This window comes from Nipponia nippon, unplaced genomic scaffold (genome assembly GCF_047370975.1).
Source record: "Nipponia nippon isolate SJK-2023a ecotype South Korea unplaced genomic scaffold, ASM4737097v1 scaffold_14, whole genome shotgun sequence".
Classification (NCBI taxonomy): domain Eukaryota; kingdom Metazoa; phylum Chordata; class Aves; order Pelecaniformes; family Threskiornithidae; genus Nipponia; species Nipponia nippon.
In genome coordinates this window covers 4,072,649-4,085,809 of record NW_028262330.1, presented here as the reverse complement: position 1 = coordinate 4,085,809, position 13,161 = coordinate 4,072,649, and the positions used below count along the sequence as shown (strand labels likewise).

Sequence of the window (13,161 nt, the reverse complement as noted above, 5' to 3'; positions counted from 1 at the left end):
GAGGGGCAACAAAGCTAATGAGCTCACATTCTTCTTTCCAGGAGCACTAGATATCATTCTCAAAACTGATGGTAAAAACCAACAGTCAGACTATGGGATTTCTTGGCTCAGTGTATCTGTGAGTCTGAAAGCTCATGAGGAGTTATAGAGAGCTTAAACATTTGCAAGAATAGCAATAATATCTAGGGTTGTAATTATAAATTCAAAACAAAACCCTCAGCCCTTCAGTGCTTTAGAAGGCATATAAACTCCTGTGCTTCGGGGAAAATTTCTAGAGCTTTTCCCACCTTTGAAGATGGGAGAAAATTTCCCCCTAGAATTCCTTAGACTACAATTGCCTTTTGTTTGGGTTGCCTCTGAAGCCTGTGGTTTAAACCCTATCTGTGACAGCTATGGACTACATAGACACCGCGCCGATCCAATACACTAACTCCCATGTTTCTGTTCTGAAAATACTATCAATTTTATAGAAAACTTTCTGCTTTCCTCCTTCATTGTATTTACTGCATGAATGACCCAGCATACAAATTTAATCTCTCTTTTTTGGAAGACTGAAGACAGCGTTCCAGCCAGATACCGATCTACTCGGGCTCTTTTATCTCTCTAATGGTCAATGCTGACATGTACTTAAGGAGGCTGAGAAAACAATGACAAAATAAACACCGGCTAAAGAAAAATCATTTCTACCATCAACTTAGATAGCTCAGGATTTCTGCACATTACTGAGTCCACTATGACTAAAGTCTGTTATGATCTACCCAGATACGATGACTTTGGTTGGCTGCGTAGTTTATTGCAATTCTAAATGTCACTATTGATTCAGACACTCACTGACATTTTTCTGCACGGACAGACATTATTTTAAGCGCTGCTTTGTTGTTATGGCTAATGGATTTGAGGGCGAGTTATTCATCAGATGACCACGTGCTTGATTTTCAACCATTATGTCAATTATATCCCAATGCATATCTTCCTCAAGAAGGACACCTCTTTCATTAGGAATATTGGTTATGTTTCACCAGCAGTGTTATGACACTGAAGTTTCAGTTTATGGGTGTTTTGGGGTTTTTTCCTTAACAATTTAATAACCATTTTGGGGGCATTTTAAGGTGTTCCTCTGCATGTGTGCACGAGGATGTGATGCAACATCTGAGGATGCATCACTGACAGCCTTACAGAAGCCATGTGAGTAAAAAGAAAAAAGTTGAGATGCGCTTTGTGATGTGGATTAAAAATTCAACTCTAGTTAGGCTTTATTCTTCCTATATAGTAAGATTCAGGTAGAGAATTCTGGGGTCCTCTTAGACAAGTTATCACTCTCCTATTGTACCTTGTTTTACTGGTGGTCTATTTTTAAAAAGGAATTATGGGCATTTCACATGGTAATGTTGTGATCCAACACCTTAGGAACCAAGCACTTCACACTTTAATCATCTAAACCAGATGCATGTTTACATGATTCAGGGGGGGAGGGGGGAAAGAGTTGAAGCTGATCGAAGAAGCTCCACGACTTGACTTTACTGGCTGTATACAAAGATGTTTCTTTCTAAAGCACTTCTAAAAATCCTAAACTTTCATAAAGAAGAACCGTTTGTGATGACACACTAAAAAGTGATTTATCATCCCATATAGCTCTTTATACAGCCAGTACATGAAGGCATCTGTCAGGTTTGCTCTTAGGGCAGAAATAAACTTCATGGTTTCGATGCAAAATTATATTTGACATTTAATTTACCATCTATGACGCTGTAATATTTCACCTAAGCACAAAAGGAAGAAAACAGCAGGAAATTCCATTTGCCAAAGAGAAATGCCAACACTCCTTGCTCTCAATAATCAGATATCTCAAGTAATAGATTATCGACCATAACAAAGTACATCTAAACATGATGAATGTAATGGACTAGAGAGGATATTTTGTATAGAGAAGTGAAGGAATAACGCATATGACAAGAACGAGTGTCATGATTCTTACCTCTTTTTCCTGATTTGGTCTGGATGATAGGCAGTAGTAACAGCATTGCCAGACAAGTGCCGGTCCCAAGCACCATAAAGTTCAGAGCAAGACTTATTTCCAGCATCAGCAGACTTGGAACCAGTCCTGGACCAGGAGCAGGGGAGCATCCTGGACGGGATTGCTCATACACTGGGGCAAGGAGCAAGTGGAGTCACAAACTGTTCATACATCGATATTTTTCACGGTCACTCTGCCTGAATCTCTTGTGAAACTTTGGAAGGCAAAGCTGAAGATGTTCCTGAGAACTTCATGTACTGCAAAGAAAAAAAAAAATACTCATTGTGAGTATTTATCAAATGGATTCCACATTGCATTGCTTCCCATCCTTGATGGGTTGAGTTACTTTTTCTAGTCAATAATTTTTATTCAATCTCCTCAAGTTGTAACTCTTAAGAAGAGGAGGGGGTTGGATTAGATGACCTTTAAAGGTCCCTTCCAACCCAAACTATTCTATGATTCTAAGTGGAGGAGCTACCTTTTCAACGTAGAAATTTTAGCAGTTACCAAACTTTTCCAAGCATGAACTTAACACACACCTTTCCCATTTTCCATTTTTGAGGAAACAGAAATTCAGAAACTATAGAACTGTATTTTAATTACTACAAAATGCACATAAACACAAAGCTAGCTCTGCCAGTGATCTCATACACTTATTCATTACCTCCCTAGTGACAGTGATGGGCAGCATTTGCATTTTTCTGTCCCCCAAATCTCTTTCTATGCAAGACACACGGTTGATGGCTCTGTCCACAGGACCATTTCTCTAGTTCCATTCAGAGTCAGACAGGTAAGGATTCTTTTAGGGAACCCTATAATTATATTCAACAAGACATCATAGAACCATATCAGTCAGAAAGGGAAGGGAGATGCTCTCATGTAGAGAGATATTTCATTTCACTAATGTACACTATCCACCATTTCCCAGCAAAGAACAGCTGCAAACTTCTCTTAGGAAGAGTCGGGACATAAACATGGACTATACTAATGCCTTGTTCCATATCTGTAGTTGCCAAAGTGATTTGGATATTCTGAGCTATCCAAGTGAAGATTTCATTAATGGAGGAGATAGAACTATTCTTACAGAGCATATTAAAATTAATTAGCCTTCAAGAGTAGAAAACTATGAGCAACAAGATTCAGAGACAAGTACATTAACAATGGATCTCATTAAAAAGAAGCTGTGTTTAGACTAGAATGCCATGTTACTTTGGACTAAATCAAAGCTTTTGAAATGACCATTTTCTTTAGCTGCAGAAATCAAGGGGAAAGCATTGTCACTTGATCCTTCAGATGTTCACGTAGATTCTGGAGTTCTAGAGGACTGCTTGGGGGGAATTACCTTCAACTGACCTTCAAACTTCACCTTATTTACAGGCAGAGCACTTACAGATGTAGCCATCACAAAAGGAAAATGCAGTAATTTCAAAGGCTAGCCACAGCCTGCAGAAAGAGTGCCTTTCTGCCAAAGAAGTTGGGAAACGGCTATTTTCCAGATAAAAGATACACAGAGGCTGCATCAAGTTGCTGCTGTACTCATAGAGACCTTGTTGGCTTTAACACTCCTCTACAAGGGGACATCACCATCCAAGGATACCTTGTTTGCATACTGTCAGTGGCCAGCAGATTTTTTTTTTTTTTTTTTTTGCTTGTTTGCAGTTTAATAGTTTAAGTTTCAGACTGAGTCTCATTAAATTGGGGCGGGAGGAATGCACAGATTGTGGTAAAGCTTTGAGAATTCCTTATGCAGATCACCGATAGTAACTTATGCCCAACTGCAAATATTGAGGGACTAGTTCACATACATCTGCATACCTTAATTATTTTGCCACTTTTTTAAGCTAGACAAGTGATATAAAATGAAAATCAATCAAAGAAATGATAGCAAAAATCCAGTATGTTTATGAAGTAAGGCCCTGGTCCTGTAACGCAAACACAGGCTTGGCTTCATTAGAACAAGCGGTCTCACTGCCTTCACCTCAGGAGAGGGAAGTTAAAAATTTGCCAATGAATCGTTGTAGCATCATCACCATCCAGACTTGCAAAAGCATTGATCACATGTCGTAAGGTTTAATATACCCAACTCTGTCCAGATACATTTTAGTGAACAGGCATCTTCCCTCCTAGCTATGAGTGGACTGAAAATAGACGGTCATAAACAAATAAATAACGCCCCAAACAACCCCGGTTCTCTGTTAGTAGCTCCAGTTTGAGAGAAAAAAAAAAAAACAACCAAAAACCAAAACAACGGTCATTATATGCCTAATTTAATATTTTTTCAGAGGGATGCTTCACATATGTGTCCTTCACAAGAAACCTTTGCTGTGAATCCTAAATTTTGTTGTTGCTTAAGGATTAGGCTCTGCTCCCAGCGTACGTGGTGCTACAGGCGAGTACTTAATGGACTTCAGAAACACTTCCTTAAAGCAGTGAAATACTAGTTACTTGCATTTCATGCAAGCTATTAATCTTACTTTATCTTTTTGTTATTAACCAATTAAATAATTGTCGCCGATCTGAGAGATAGTAATATAAATGACTTATTGTACCCTTAATCCGTTTTGTTTTATCTGTCTGTCAATGGCTACCAACTTAGTCTATTTGTCTTGACATTTGCTTGTGCTGTCATCTGCAGAAGTGAAATCCATTGAGATAGTTTAATTTCAGGATACGCAAGCCGAGGGCAATCATTACAGACATTCAGATAGCTTGATGTCTAAGGCTTTACCTTGGAAGTTATTGAAGGCTCTAAGCCCAATCCAGTATAATATGCTTGATATGACACACACTTATTAACAACAACAAATACCTATTATATAGCAGCTTTTCTTGTTTATATCAAGCAATTTCACAAAGAAGAAAGCAACTTGACAAATAAAGATGCTGAGATGCAAATGATTTTGAAAAACATAACCCAAAACGCAGTATCAATAGCAGGAACAAAACTCAGTTTCCTGATTCCCAGTCCAATCCTTTATTCACACCACATGATTACTTGCTACATTAGATGTTCCCTTCTTAGAGCTGGATTGACCAGTATATTTGTATCTCATCCCACATTAACATGCAATCACTTTTTAAATGGTGCCTGTTTAATTAGACTGTACTGGATAAATCAATCTGTAAATAATGTAAAGAAAACAGGTTTCGATATTTATAGTTATCACGAAGAATTTAGTGATGACAGTACAGTATATCACCGATATTAATTTCATTTGATATAAATTATACTATATGACTTTGATATATTATAATTAAAACTAATGATCCATTGATTCTCATCCAGAAATCCAGTTAAGATGACAAATATTCTTCTATTATAGACCAATGAATAAATATTAAAAGCATACAAAAGTCCAGGAGGTAAATTCTACATTCAGCTATACCAAGGTTTATATGCCAGTAAAATTATTTGTTAGGGCTACAGTATGAACAAGAGGAGAGCCTGCGATGTTTTGGAAGCACACTATGTCAGAGGCAGCACACCACCAATGCCCATGAGAGATGAGCTGGAGGATAGCTCCGGTTTCACTGTACGAGCTATCAGAGGAATTTCAAGCTATAAAGAGATATATATCTCTTGCTTTCACACACCCTTTGCTTTTGTTACATGATTTTTCTACAATTAGACCTTAAAAGAATTGACCCTCCTTTCACCATATAAAGGAGAGATAATTTCTTCTGAATGTTTAATAAAAGGTAGTAAAAGCAGACTAGACACAGTCTTGTCACCTTACCATAGCAGAATCATCTAGATTTCAGCAGCTGTGCCTGGTTCTACTGTTGACTTGCCAATTGCCAATGAAACAATTACATTTGCCTACTTTTTAAAAGTTTAGAAAGACTTGTATTGATTTGCATAGGTATATGCATATTTGCTGTGGACCTGACACATCCTGAACAACTCTTCATTTATAACATTTGTTTGACTGAGGTGGTCACAAAGCGGGGAACACTTACCTATTTGCACACCTGAGAGATATTCAATCTGTCATTCATTTAGACACCACCTGGCTGACCAAGCCCCTTCGACTTTCTATACAGTCAGTGGTAAAAAACCAACCACCTTGAGAGGGGGACTGAGAGCAGCTAATACAGGACCCTACCGCTCCCATTAGTTACATATCAAAGTTACACAAAGTCACCCATCTTTACACAGCAAATGACCCTCTTTTCCCATCTGCTTGAATTCAGACACGTGGCGTGTCTGCTCTGTGGAACTCCAGAAAAGAACATTTCCCCATTTCACCCTCTTTTTGGCTGGCCCAGCGACAACTACCCACACAGTTCACAGGGCATCCACCATTGCTTTGGCAATACAAATATTGAGTATGTGATAAGATGTGCTGGGGACGGCAGTAACCCATAAAGCCTGTATTTGAACACAGACAAATGCAATTAGAGACGCGTAGGGCATTTCCCAAGGGGTGGAATACATATGTAACTTAATTAAGCTTTTTCCTGCAGGTCTAACTGATTCATCGGGCTAACAGATACTGTTTTTAGGAGAGCACATGTTTAATTTACAAATTAGTGGATTACAGTAATATGCATAACAACATATTAAATGAAGTATTAATGTAATACAACCCAAACGACACATGATAAACTATATAAGCATATATACAAATTTGATTTAATATGTTAGCTTCCTTTGCCCTCTGTCAGTCTAATTGCCTTTGCATAATCCATGTTTCTAATTATCCCCTGGTATGCCTTGCATATAAATAGCTAATTAGATAGTGTCCCTGTCAGCTATGAAGTATGTAATATCTGAAAAAAATACTCCTTTGGAAATTTAATTTAGGATAACAGATTGTGCTATCCAACTGAAGAATTAAAGCTTTCAGTTTACCAAGATGTTTGTGCATTTAATATCAACCTCATACTATTATATTAGTGCCCCCAAACGCGTCCAGTAGTTTTATTCTTTTTTAAAAATCATTCTGTCAAAAGCTTGTACAGTAATTACAGTAAGATGCTTAGGATCTAAAAATCACATCGCAGATGATGATTTTACATGTGCATCGACTGTCTACTGAATATATGCTAAGTGGAAAATTCTCAGATGCGGATCTAGGCATTGCTATACCAAATCATACAAAAGGGCCGCATAGTGTTGTGTGCTCCTCTTAGTCACAGCCAAACGTTCCAGGGAACTGCGTTGGTGCCCTGAGCGTGCCAGAGGTGGGATAATCTTGAACAGCAGGTTACCTTGCAAACGCCTTTTTCACATCTTGCCTTGTCACAGTTATTGGCCAGTTCAAATGCCACCCTGATCACCTTCAATGCACACAGAATGCTTCCAAGACCATCTTACATATTAAAAAAAGAAAAACAAAACCAAACAAACAAACCAACCTTGTTGACCATCCTCTTCCTCACTTGACCTGCATTCTTCTACAACTTTTTAATTCTCCCCCCCCCCCCCCCCCCCCCCAAGCCGTCACTGGACTTCAATCCTTTTCATTTAATCAGTGTAAAGCAACAATAATTTTCTGCAGTAAAAAATCCAAATATGTAGCTATAAGTAAAATGCTGGCTACAACAATTACTTTCTCTTTCGTGGCTCCAAGGAGCAGATATTAAGAAGGTGAAGGCTGAAAGGAGGGCAGGGAGGCTGAAGGGAGCATAGGCAGGGAGACGGCCATAAGGCTGGAGGAGGTGGTGTGGCAGGGCAGGTGCAACGGACACAAATGTCTTGCTGTCCCTCTTGCTGTACGGCTAAGATTTCCAAAGCCATACATGAAATTTAAATTATATTCCTTACCCATTTTATGGGCAAGAAATGTTCTTCAGCTTTAAAAAAAAAAAAATCTCTTTCTTATATACGGGTATTTTCATCTGAAGGGAGCATAGATGCTTTTTAAGGGTACAGAACATGAAATACTCAGAAAAATAAAAATAATTAAACCACAGCCATGTTTTCTTCTCCCAAAATCAAAAGGAAAGATCACACATCTTTCTTTAAATGAATCATTAATACTATAAGGCAATTTAAAAAACACCACTGGATTTCTTATTCATCATGTTGGGTCTGGTAGGTAATATCAACGGCTACACTTCAAATCCAGGCCATCACGCCGGGAACGAGACCAAGGGGAACAAAAAGCTGTTGGAACATTGTGCTCTCTAGTTTGCATACAGCACACCAGATTCATCCCTGGTGCAACTTCACTGCAGCAGCAGCTCAATATGTTCTGTTGTGTGTATTATATAGTCCACGTAAAGGGCAATGATGCACATTTCAGAGTAATTATGGTTAATAAAATACTGGGATTGCAAAACAAGTTCTTATAAATAGCACAGGAATAAACATTAAAATGATGGAAATGAAAATCTTTTCCATCGAGGGTGGAGGGGAGGGGATTTTTAAAAGCAATTGCTTCCTGAGTTCACAGTCCTACTTAAAAAGTGGCCCATGTGCACAAGAGACCATAGAAACATGGGGGCTACCGTGGTACTGCTGCAAACTACCCCTATCCCCATCAGCACAGCTGAACGGGCGAGAGCAGCTTCCCTCAAGGAGGAATAAGACAAACCACAGGAAAGATCCCACGCAGGAAGATTTGCCCCAGAACAGCCAGTGTGCTGCAAATTCATCCCCCTGCTAACTTCAGAGGAACGCCTCTGTGTGCCCATAGCCAGGTAAGCAAGGGTACACCGCACTAAAAGTCAGGGTGATGTGTCATCCTAAATAATTTCTGAAAGCAAGATTTACATTCTTAGTGGCATCCAAGCAGCTCTGTATTTTTCTCCTCTCCTATACAGGTGCATTCACTGGTATGGAAACTTTGTTGATGTCAGCTTTACATTGCTGTGGTAGAAGTTATAGAATAAGCTGGCAGGACATTAAGGGATTATTTAGTATAATTTCTATCTAATTTCTCAGTTATTTAGAGCACAGTATGAACGTACTTGGCATTTTGTTATAACAGACATTCCTTGTAACTGATAAAACATATAGTTCTTATAATAAGTTAATGCTAACAATGTTTTGGAGGCAGAACAATACCCTCAGGTCTCCTGGGCATTATACACTAATTTATGCTCTTATGTGCCAACATTTAAAACAATTTCTATCTCAGCAGAATAAACATTTGGATCCCATGCAACTTCACTTATTTTACTCTGTTAAGGAAGCCTTCTCAAACAATTTGCTTCCTTATGCTTTAAAAGATGGGAAAAAAAAGTTTATACTTTTTAGCTGTTCCCCCAGTTGCGTTCTCCTTGCTGGACTTGGCACAAAGCCATTTTCTGCTCTGCCATGTTGCTGCCATGGCTGTACTCCTTAAAACCTCAACTTTATAGAGACTCTTTTCAGCATTAAATACATTCACACATTTTTAAAGAGTAGTTGTTTACCCCTGAGATATTAATTGGGAATATTAGAATCTTCGGTAGCAGCATGGACTGTTTTATTAGTAACAAGTTAGCAATGCATGTAAGCACTTTCAAGTGTTCTGGATAAGACAGAAAAACAATTCATCAGATAAAGACTTTAATATTTGGAAAGCAGCAATAAACAGCAACAAGCGCAAACCATCTAGGACTCGGCTCTAGAGATGACATTGCCCCTGGAGTTCCCTCTATACGTGAAATCAAGCATCTGAACACACCACCTTTTCGGTGAAGCATTTTCCCTGGCAAACATAGTGACAGCTTTTCCCACTTGTCTCAAGTTTTTGCATATTACAGTCCATTCCCCACATGCAGGAATTTATGCTTTTAATATTATAATATACCATAGCAACCTGCATTACTTTCAGTAAATATATTCCAGTGATTATTTTGTGTATCATCAGCAAGCTTAAATGAAAATGACAATGTCTAGAGATACTCTCAGCTGATAGCTGTATTTATTCTGTATGTTTACGTACTGGCTGTCAAAACAGCTGTAAAATATGCATATGAGAATATAGATTTCCTAGAAACTCAGAAAAATGAGATAGTCCAGTCCACCCCCATTTTAGATACACAGGCATTGCAAAATGTTTTGATTGTTTTTATCACATTTATGTTTTTATTACAGTCTAAAGTAGGGAGGGTTTCTAAAGCTTTGTAGGATGTCAGTGAAAGGATCTCTATCTATCCAATTCACTTACCAACTTGTCTGTTATCAAGCGTTTATCAGGCTGTGACGACTCCAATGAAGTGGAGGGAACTCTAGAGGAGTCACATGCCACTTCTGTATTAATACCTTTTTTTTTTTTCTTTTAAAGCAGTTCTAACAGTTTTCCCTCCACTGAGGCAAAGTTAAAAACCATGATTCATTGTTGTCTTCTGAATGTTGTTGCATGGAAAATGTCAAACTCAGGAAATCATTCAAGTTTCTCCTAGAATATTGTTCTTTGCTTGTGAGAACTGAATTGATACCCAGCTAAAAGCCACCATTTATGCTTTGCTTAACTTCTGCCTAAATCCTGGCTTAAGCATCGTTCTGTTTAACATCAGTATCAGGTTTGAAGTGCAGAGTCCTGACTGCAGGACTGTGGTTTGGTGCATGACTCGCGACTATTCATATGCGGAGATAATTTCTACCCATAGTACCCAGTACCAACGACTGCATACATACTAAAGAAACCCTGTTTACCCACATGGACCTACAGTTACCCCAAATTAGCCATGGAATATGAGAGGCAAGCAGCACTCTCACCCACCTAACAAAGTATCCATCACAAGTCTTCAGACTTTCTTCACTGGGTAAATTTACTGGATTACATCAAAGATCTTCAGCAGTTAAGGGCAGCATTTGATTGTTCTGCAAAGATGTTTTGAGTCAGAAGCTAGCTTGAACAGCCTACACAATCAAATCCGCTCCTGTTAATTATGAAACTTGCCTCATTTGAATGAATAAGCATCTCTGCATCTGGTACTAGTCATGTTGCTAACATTTTTGTCAGGTGCTTGTCTTCATTTAGCAATTAAACTAGCACAGCACTGAGAGGAGGTTTTTTAATTTTCATTGTGACTAGCTGCAAGATATCTGGAAGCAGTAGCACAGTATAAGATTTCAGGATAGAAAAAGGAAAAAAAAAGAATAAAGTTTTGGTACACAGGCCTTCAAAGAAAGCTCAGAGCCCAAGCAGGTTCCTGCTCCTAAGGAATTGTAATGGGAGCTGGACACCTGCTTGCTATTCTGTACGTGTGTCGGTACTGCTGGCTGAGCCACCAGTGTCAGGGTTCAGGCATAGGCTGAGTAAAGTCCTTTTCACCAAAAAAACTTAGATTCTAAACACAATTCTGCCATGTTCCTAGATAGTCTTTCATGTCCTTTCTTTTGGATAAATATATCTTCAAAACACTTTCTCATAAAGAATTTTATTTTATTTAACCTGATACACTCAAGAGAAATAGTACCTCCTTTTCTCCTCCTTGATTCTGCACTTCAAAACTGTGATGCAGCTCCAACACACACATATTCTCCAGCTATGGTAACCTATTGCTTGCTTTTGGTCAAGACACACGGTCTTATGGTGCAACCATGACAAACTTTCAGCTATTATGCAGCATCTTGAACAAAAATGTACTGGCACTTTTGCTCAGCTGGTTGACGTAGTCCAACAGCTGCACACCACGACATCCATTTTTTCTGTGTAAAGGTATATTATATTTTAGGCTGCTAGCAGAAGCAGCACACAGGAGGTTCTGAGTGGCAGATTCCCTGTTCTAATCACTTGTCTCCAGCTCCTTCACAGGATACTCTGGGCAACGCTTTTTTGGGTGATTAAAGTCACTGTTGAGATTGATAGATAAAGGTGTAAGACCTGGGAGAATCTAAACGTGAACCTGCTGTCAAGACACTTTACAGCATTACCTGAGGCATGCTATACTTATCCGGATATGCACTGCCTGTCATCTCATATTGCTTAAATACTTTAATTCTTTATTGGTATCACAGTTCATGGTAACTTTTCCCATCATTCCTACATTTATATCTTTGCTCCAGGATAATTATCCACTGCTCTAGTTCTCTCTGAGCTGCTTCACTGAGTTTCAGTCTGTCTTGATGACAGATAAATTATTTTTCTCCTCTGTACTATCTTTGATCTGCCCTCAGATGCAGCTAGTAAGAGATCTTGGGTCCTACTAATTTTGAACTAGGCTCCCATCTTAGTCTGAAGAGTACTCCATGGTTTCTGCTCTTCCCAAATTGTTTCTGAAGCAGCTAAAGGGAAGCAATCCTGATGCTTGCAGGGTTTCACCCCCAGGGAGGAAGGAAAGGTTCTCCCCTGTGCATGCACCACACCTCCATAGCTGACTTCATAGGACAGAAGGAGCCTTATTTTTATTTTAGCTACCACTGTAAATGCTTCTTTTTTTAACCTTTCTGTAAGAGACTGTTTAGCTGGACTCAGGCCCTTCTTATTCCATTCCCCTCAGGAACCTTCTGACAGCAGTAATAGGTATCTGTTTCAGACAGGTAACCTTCCCTTAGCTCCACAATCTCACCACTTAGTCTTAGGTACAATAAAATGGCCAGCTTCACTGCCTCCCACCGCTGGGGACAGCTACGAGAGAGAAGGGAGGAAGAGAGGAAGGTCTCACAGATTTGCCTTCTAAGTTAAAATAAAATTATAAATACTAGCATGGTATGTGAATTTAGGGCTAGATGTTCAAAAGAGCTAATTTATTGTGTAAGCACCTTAATGAAGTGGCCAGATGTTTCTCTGCAGGTACTGAGACCTCAGTTATGAACACTGAGCCCACCTAAACATGCTTTCCTGAAAGCCATTCCCCTTCAGTTCCCTCGAATGTCTCAAATGTAATTAAACTGACATTTTAAAAAAAAATAAATCTAGCTGTGAGATTTGTGAGCACTGTGACAGTTTTTTCGAGAAAAAAAAAAAAAAAGAAGAAAAGTAGCAGCATCTTTTTGGAAATACGCCATCCATTGCCAAACACTCTATGGAGAATAAAACCACCAGCGGTACCACTGGTGCCCTCAAGCCCCAGTGACAGCACAGCAGTAGTGACCAGAGGTAAATCTGGAAAAATGTCCACCTTCCCCTTTAAAAGCTGGAGCCACTATTTCAAGTCTGTTGCTGCAGAGGGAGTCGAGTTATAATGAGCCTGAAGTCTTTTCATATGTTTCTTTACTTCTCTGTTCAAATGAATTAAGGCTGCATTAGGCTGCAGCACCAAAA

The 13,161-nt window shown here is 39.0% G+C and overlaps 1 long non-coding RNA gene across 5 annotated transcripts in view; it reads right to left on the bottom strand.

Annotated features, from left to right (window-relative positions):
* The window catches only part of LOC148056414 (uncharacterized), a 179,698-nt gene that overhangs the window by 121,977 nt on the left and 44,560 nt on the right, over nucleotides 1-13,161 (bottom strand). For all 5 annotated transcript variants that reach the window (XR_015703347.1, XR_015703356.1, XR_015703351.1 and 2 more), the window contains exon 2: nucleotides 1,976-2,271. This is a non-coding gene — a long non-coding RNA (uncharacterized LOC148056414). The remainder of the gene's footprint in view (nucleotides 1-1,975; nucleotides 2,272-13,161) is intronic.